The sequence below is a fragment of the Coregonus lavaretus genome (genome assembly GCF_964263955.1).
Source record: "Coregonus lavaretus genome assembly, chromosome: 25".
In the NCBI taxonomy this organism is placed as follows: domain Eukaryota; kingdom Metazoa; phylum Chordata; class Actinopteri; order Salmoniformes; family Salmonidae; genus Coregonus; species Coregonus lavaretus.
The window spans coordinates 16966920-16975241 of NC_140012.1; the positions used below are offsets into that span (position 1 = coordinate 16966920).

The 8322-nt window shown below is 45.3% G+C and overlaps 2 long non-coding RNA genes across 2 annotated transcripts; both read right to left on the reverse strand.

The window, feature by feature from the left end:
• Positions 1 to 4274: 4274 nt before the first annotated feature.
• Positions 4275 to 4876, reverse strand: LOC311101159. Its single transcript, XR_014609884.1, has 4 exons — positions 4840 to 4876; positions 4675 to 4737; positions 4534 to 4599; positions 4275 to 4410 (listed from the first exon to the last, which is right to left on the reverse strand). It is a non-coding gene; the product is annotated as an uncharacterized lncRNA (long non-coding RNA).
• A 2074-nt stretch (positions 4877 to 6950) lies between these two features.
• Positions 6951 to 7728, reverse strand: LOC311101160. The gene is made up of 3 exons (XR_014609885.1): positions 7663 to 7728; positions 7150 to 7168; positions 6951 to 6997 (listed from the first exon to the last, which is right to left on the reverse strand). It is a non-coding gene; the product is annotated as an uncharacterized lncRNA (long non-coding RNA).
• Between the last annotated feature and the right edge of the window lie 594 nt (positions 7729 to 8322).

Sequence of the window (8322 nt, forward strand, 5' to 3'; positions counted from 1 at the left end):
CTGGTTCGATTCCAGGCTGTATCACAACTGGCCATGATTGGGAGTCCCATAGGGCGGCGCACAATTGGCCCAGCGTCGTCCGGGTTTGGCTGGTGTAGGCCGTCATTTTAAATAAGAATTTGTTCTTAACTGACTTGCCTAGTTAAATAAAGGTTAAATAAAAATAAAAACTATTTCCCTATGCTGATAGTAAAGCATTGCATTAACAGCACTTAAACCTAAAGCTGAGATACAGAAGTGGCTACGTCTGTAATGAGTAAAAGAATAGCAGAGTCCCTTCAGACCATGCTCTATAGAGGACAATAAGCTCTTTTAAGATGGGAGAAATTATTGCATGGTTTACAGGCTATTACTGCCAAATTGTTTGGGCCTTTGAAAATAATCCAGCTGTTTCATCTGGCTATACAAAAACAAACAAACAATTGGGCATAGATGGTTTTGAGCATGAAGAGGACCTCATACACATGCCCACTTAATGAGGGCCAATTGGAAGTGTGCCTTGAATATGCTCAGCGCTCTCCTAGCTCCTGTGCACCTGCTGCAGGTGGAAATAGGCTGCTGAAACTACCAATTAGATGGTATTTTATGGACCAAATAGGCAGTTTGCGTAGGCAGTACATTTTCTGACCCCCACTAATGGATTAAATGCTAGTTTGCATAGAGCCCTCAGCCGTGTAATAAGCTCCTATAGGCCAGGCTGAGTGCTCAGGCTAAGTGGGGTGCTAATAAGTAGAGAGTGAAGCTACAGGCAGGCAATGGTAGATGTACAGCACCACGTGATATGTGACAAATAGAAACTGTTGGCCTAAGCCCTGAGTCCCATTTGAGTTCCGCTGCCAGATCATCACAGATGGTTTGGGTTGGATGAGACAGGGGTGACACTTTGCTGCTCGCGCTACTACAGTTATCCTTTTACTGCAGTGGGCTAAAATCAATGGAATTGTTTTAAGAAGGTCATACCAAGGAAAATGTAGCTATTTGATTTAGAATTTAAAAAACCCCTTCAGGCATCAAAAAACTATACAGTGAGGGAAAAAAGTATTTGATCCCCTGCTGATTTTGTACGTTTGCCCACTGACAAAGAAATGATCAGTCTATACTTTTAATGGTTGGTTTATTTGAACAGTGAGAGACAGAATAACAACAAAAAAATCCAGAAAAACGCATGTCAAAAATGTTATAAATTGATTTGCATTTTAATGAGGGAAATTGTTATTTGGCCTAACTGCTATTAGCCCATACAAACACATTGAATAACAGATTCACAACATGGAACAAAAAATCAAAAGGAAGTGTCTGTCCTATATCTGAGAGATACATTTTTTATTTAATTTTTTACATGGATTTAACCCCTTATTTTTGGCACTAAACAGTCTCCATATGCAGTATACTTCCATAATTATTTTCAACTGGTACCGGGGGACGTTTAGACTAGTCTTGTGAGACCTGTGGGTGTCCTAGAGTAAATCACATGTACGTGTTTGTGAGAGTCTCACCTTTCCATAGAGGGGTCATATTAGTGTGTAGCCCAAACTGTTCGGACGATACAGATAGAAATTGGCAGATCGTCCCAAGATCCTTGTGGGGGTTGTAGAGCAAAACGGAGAACACCATCGTGTTCGTGAGAATCTCATCAAATCCAATTGTATTTGTCACATGCTCCGAATACAACAGAAATGCTTTATTAAAAGCCTTTAATCAACAATGCAGAATTATTTAAAAAGTAAATAAGAAAATATTTGCAAAGAAATTGAAATACCAAATAAAATAAACTAAAGGAAGAAAAAAAGTAACACAATAAAATAACAATAACGAGGCTATACATTATACAGGGGGTACCGGTACCAAGTCAATGTGCGGGGGTACAGGTTAGTCGAGGTAATTGAGGTAATATGTACATGTAGGTAGGGGTAAAGTGACTATGTATAGATAATAAACAGCGAGTAGCAGCAGCGTAAAAAATGCAAATAGTCCGGGTAACCATTTGATTAACTGTGTAGCAGCCTAATGGCTTGGGGGTAGAAGCTGTTAAGGAACCTTTTGGTACTGCTTGCCGTGCGGTAGCAGAGAGAACAGTCTATGACTAGGGTGGCTGGAGTCTATTTTTAGGGCCTTCCTGACACCGCCTGGTACAGAGATCCTGGATGGCAGGAAAATTGGCCCCAGTGATGTACTGGGCTGTACGCACTACCCTCTGCAGCGCCTTGTGGTTGGATGCCGAGCAGTTGCCTTGCCAAGCGGGGATGCAACCAGTCAGGATGCTCTCGATGGTGCAGCTGTATAACTTTTTGAGAATATGAGGACCCATGCAAAATCTTTTCAGTCTCCTGTGAGGGAATAGGCATTGTCGTGCCCTCTTCACAACTGTCTTGGTGTGTTTGGACCATGATAGTTGGTTAGTAATGTAGATGCCGAGGAACTTGAAGCTCTCGACCAGCTTCACTGCAGCGCCGTCGATGTGAATGGGGGCGTGCTTGGCCTCCCTTTTCCTGTAATCCACGATCAGCTCTTTTGTCTTGCTCACGTTGAGGGAGAGGTTGTTGTCCTGACACTACACTGCCAGGTCTCTGACCTCCTCCCTGTAGGCTGTCTCATCGTTGTCGGTGATCGGGCCTACCAAACTTAATGATGGTGTTAGAGTTGTGGGTGGCCACGCAGTCATAGGTGAACAGGGAGTACAGGAGGGGACTAAGCACGCACCTGAGGGGCCCCTGTGTTGAGAATCAGCATGGCAGATGTGTTGTTGCCTACCCTTACCACCTGGGGGCGGCCCGTCAGGAAGCCTAGGATCCAGTTGCAGAGGGAGGTGTTTAGGCCCAGGGTCCTTATCGTAGTGATGAGCTTTGAGGGCACTATGGTGTTGAACGCTGAGCTGTAGTCAACGAACAGCATTCTCACGTAGGTGTTCCTTTTGTCCAGGTGGGATAGGGCAGTGTGGAGCGCAATTGAGATTATGTCATCTGTGGATCTGTTGGGGTGGTATGAGAATTGGAGTGGGTCTAGGATTTATGGGATGGTGGTGTTGATTTGAGCCATGACCAGCCTTTCAAAGCACTTCATGGCTACAGACGTGAGAGCTACGGGACGGTAGTCATTTAGGCAGGTTACCTTGGTGTTCTTGGGCACAGGGACTAAGGTGGTCTGCTTGAAACATGTAGGTATTACAGACTCGGTCAGGGAGAGGTTGAAAATGTCAATGAAGATACTTGCCAGTTGGTCAGCGCATGCTATGAGTACGTGTCCTGGTAATCCATCTGGCCTTGTGGCTTTGTGAATGTTGATCTTTTTAAAGGTCTTACTCACATCGGCTACGGAGAGCGTGATCACACAGTCGTCCCGAACACTTGGTGCTCTCATGCATGGTTCAGTGTTGCTTGCCTCAAAGCGAGCATAGAAGGCATTTAGCTCGTCTGGTAGGCTTGCATCACTGGGCAGCTCGCGGCTGGGTTTCCCTTTGTAATCCATAATAGTTTGCAAGCCCTGCCACATCCGACGAGCGTCAGAGCCGATGTAGCGTAGAATCCCGTATTATCGGCATATTCAACAGCGTTTAAGAAATATATTACCTTCAACAGTGTTATCTTGTGATCAAGCCTTCAATGTTTTGTGATTATTGGTGTCGTAAAAATGTTAGCTAACGGTTTAGCAATTAGCAAGTTTGACATTTTATTTGAAATATTACTGTTATCTGCTTTTGATAAGCGGTTTAGCAAAAAAATACGTCCCGTATTATCTGTATACGGCCCCCAGTTATTGGGCACCTTACTATTTTGTTCAATTACAAGATATATCCGTTTAATTTTGTTGAAAAAAGAGACACCAACCACGTACGTTTACTAGATAGTTGACTAGTTGGCTAGTCTTCCGGTAAAAAATAATGATTTGCCTGTAAACTTTTCATTGCGTAGCCCGGTGCGCCCTCTTGTGGACTCTTAAAAAATGGTTCTTCACCAACATATTCAGTGTTGTAACCAAATGAAATATGAGTATTAATAATTTACATCAAATACACTTTAATTTCAGTTATGTGCATTAACATAAAACAATGAAAACACTGTTGGAGTTTGTGTTGCAGAGGTGCACTTGGAAAGTAAAGGAAGAAATACACAAGATGGGTTCAATAAATATATATATTATATTTTAGACATTTATTTTTTTGAACAAATAAATAATTTCATATGAACACAAACAAAACAAACAATTAAATCTCGACCTCCATCCCTATATTGTCACAAAAATCACAATAAAAATCCAGCCCCACCGCTACCTCTTGATCCCACTGCACACACCTGCAGTGGAACCAGTGCTGGCAAAAGTCACAGCACACCCATGGCACCTCGGATCTACACTCCTGAGAGGAGCTTGCAGGCGGATCACGCTCCCCGCAGCGAGCACAGCAGGTGGTGTCTTCTTTTATAAATAAAAAAATAATAATACAAATTGATTAATATGGTTTTGCAAAATGTAGAAGTTCTTCAACAACAATAGTAATTGATACAACTGAGAGAGCGAGAAAAACAGATTATGAAGTACCTGAGAGTGGTGCCATGGGTGGTGTGACAGATGTGACCGGTGTAGCTTTTCTCTTCCTTTTCTGTGCTGCAGTTTGAGAAAAAGTAGTGTTAGACAGAGCATGTTGCATGAAAACCCTTTTCAACTTTTTTACATCAATACCTCTGGAGGAAGCTGCAGAGGTTTTGGAGGAGGCGGAGATGACTTGAGGGCTGGTGCTATGTACTGTAGATATATAAAGATATATATATATATATATTTTTTACATTGCTGTTTTATAAAACAGATAACAAACAGTCATTTTTTCGTAATTTAACATGTGTTTACCTGTGGAGGTGGTGGTATTCAAATTGCAGGGGGCAGGGATACCAGACGAGGCTGCTATGGTGGTGTGACCAGGGGAGACGGAGGAGGCAGTTGGTCCAGAGGAGGCCGTGTTGGTGGTGACAGACATGGGGGGTGGTGTGCATTGGGGTGGTGGTGGACAAAACCGCCGACGATGGCTTGGAGGAGCTGGTGTTTGTAATGGTGGGGTTGAGGGGCCAACGATGGTGTGGCCGGGAGAGTAGGCATGTGGCCTTCTTCTGCAGCTGGGGACTCCGGCGGCTCCTACAGGTGTTGCACACTGGGAGGCACTGGCAGTGGTGATGCAGCTGTCAGGAGTGGTTCCAGCAGGGGGTCCAGCAGAGGCGATGGCATCAATGGTCTCATCCATGGCAGCCCTCTCCTGTGCCCTCTGTGTTCTGAGGGCTGCCCGACGCTCTTTCTCCTCTGCCCCGGCCCTCTCCTTCTCACCCCTCTCCTGCCACTGGTGCATGTATTCCTCCCCGGTGAGGCATGTGGCGACCACAGGGAGTCTTCTGTATCGGTCCAGCCGATACTTCAGGACAGTAAGGATGTGCCCCAGGTCCTTCGCTATCAGCCCCCCCTCTATTAGGGGGTGCTCTTCTAGAGCTAGGGATAGGACTGGAGCAGCGGCTGGGACTGGGGCAGGGGCTGAGGGTCCTCCTGTGGTCGCTGGGGAGGAGGTGCTGATGGATGGCACAGTGCTGCTGGTTCCAGTAGAGGCGGTGTTGGGACCCGGTAGGGTCCGAGACGGCATTAAACGGGACCCTTCAATGGCTGAAGGGTCAAAAGGGAAGAGGCCACACTTCTTAAACCCTTCCACCACATAGCGCATGTCCTTGCATCGCTGGTACGGGTAGCGGAATACTCTGGCAAATTCTGATTTGTTTACCATGTAGGAGTGGTCAAAATGGCTAAGGTCTCCAGCTACCTTGGAGAACTCAGCCTTTAAAGGGCCAAAGTATGCCACGTCCAGCGGCTGCAGGACATGGGTGCAGTGTGGTGGAAGACAAAGAAGTATAACCCCTTCCCTTAGTGCCACCGCGAGCACTTCCGGGTCCATGTGGCTCTTGTGCCCATCGAAGAGGAGAAGGAGAGGGCGCTCTTTCACTGCATACTTAATGAAGTGCTGAAACCACTTCCTGAACAGGTCCCCGTCAATGTAGCCACTGCTTGACCGTCCATACAAGGCTTGGTGGGAGACTCCCAGTGTGTAGTGGCCACCGGGGAAACACTTGGGGTAGATGATAAACGGGGGGACATCCTCCCCAGTTGCGTTGAAGCAGGCCAGCACTGTGATGTGCTCCTTGGTCCCCGGAGCCTGCTGGTACACGTGTTTTGCGCCCCGGGGAGCTAGCACTTTGTGCCTGCTCTGGTCGCTACGAAACCCAGACTCATTGCAGTTATAGATTTGTCTGGGTTTCTCCCTCAACCCACTCTCCTCCAAGTGCTTCTCATAAGAAGTGAAGAAGGTGTCCATCGTCGGACGTGTGGCACACTCAGCTCTCCCCCTATCCAGGGTGTCCGGCCTCCTCATGCTTAGGTTATTGTGCCTCCTCCTGAACATTTACCACCACCTCTTCCCCAGTGGTGGGATTGTTTCCCCTGGGTGCCGAAACCTACAATAGAATAGAATATATAATTGTCCATCCAGGATGAAAATGTTTGTTTTGGCATCACCATACACATCCACATTTACATCACACACATTGAGAACAGTCAGTCCACCAATCTACATACATAAACACATAGAACACCAAATACCTGCGTATTTTGTCGGCGTATTTCATCAGCCTCTGTCTGGTGAAGGGGAACCCATGGCTGGCGCAGTAGATACAGTACTGCACCAGAGACTTTTCATCCTCTGGTGCAAGCAATGTGGGTGGTCCACTGCGACAACCATGGGTCACCCGGCCGCTCAGCCTGTCCGCCAGGGTCTGCCGAGGTACACCATGCACCTTGGTAGATAAGAAAAGAAAACTGTTACTAGCAGATAAAATTCACATACACATGGTAATCTCCTAAAAACAAAAGATGCCTAACCTTGGCAGCCTGGCGGATAGCCATCCCTGCCCCGCAGTCCTCCATAGCATGGAACATGTCCACCTCACTCCACTGCTTCCTCTTGACTTTCTCCATGCTGCAGTGGTAAATACATGTAGCTAAATAACTTGGCATACTATACACATTTTAGAAAGATAACTCAATCTGAATATGTATAAACATTTACATTTCAAAGCTAAGGCATTGAAAGGTGATGAAAGTTTTCACAATAACTGAAAGTGTACCCACGTTTTTTGTTTGATGTTATCTGTAATGAAAATTAGTGTCCCAATTAGTGTAATATTGATGCATACATTGTACCATTTAAGTAAATACTGCCTCTATGTAGCTGTTGTAAGATTAAACATAGCCAACAGTGATAGGTGTCGAAAAGTTCATGGTTCAAAGTTCCAAATACATTTTTGCAGATTGTGCAAAACGCCTCCGTCAGAGGACTCCAATTTTGATACGGTAAAGCTTGACAACATGCAGCTGTTTTCGTGATTTGTATTATCTAACACTTACAATTTCTTTCCTTTTTGCTTACTTAGCAGTTCTATCAACATTTAGCAAGGTAAAAAGTTGGATATTAAATTAGGTGTGGTCTGTCGCGCAGTCGAATTTTACAATATGCAGCGTGTTCCACAAAATGTGTACATATAACTTTTTTGAAAACTCTCAAAACCTAACTTAACTTACATAAATTGCACTGAAAATCGGTGGTCAGCTAGCTAAAAGGGTGTCGTTAGTCACAAAACTTACCGTTATTTTTCAGTCCATTTAAATGTTGAGCTCGAGGTGATTCAGTCCTCCAACCGCTAGAGAGTGTCCGAGGTCAGGGGGTGTCTGATGTTTGGGGAAAATTAGCTAGTAGGATTTGATCTTAGTCCTGTATTGATGCTTTGCCTGTTTGATGGGTCGTCGGAGGGCATAGTGGGATTTCTTATAAGCGCCTGGATTAGTGTCCTGCTCCTTGAAAGTGGCAGCTCTATCCTTTAGCTCAGTGCAGATGTTGCCTGTAATCCATGGTTTCTGGTTGGGATATGTACATACAGTCACTGTGGGGACGACGTCGTAGATGCACTTACTGATGAACACGGTGACTGATGTGGTATACTCCTCAATGCCATCGGATGTGCTAGCAAAACAGTCCTGTAGCTTGGCATCCACTTCATCAGACCACAGGTACTTCCTGCTTGAGTTTTTCTAAACTGGAGGATAGAATTATGGTCAGATTTGCCAAATGGAGGGCGAGTTAGAGCTTTGTATGCATCTCTATGTGTGGAGTAAAGGTGGTCTAGAGTTTTTTCCCACTGGTTGCACATGTGACATGCTGGTAGAAATGTGGTCAAATGGATTTAAGTTTTCCTGCGTTAACGTCCCCTGCCATTAGGAGCGCCACTTCTGGGTGAGCATTATTTT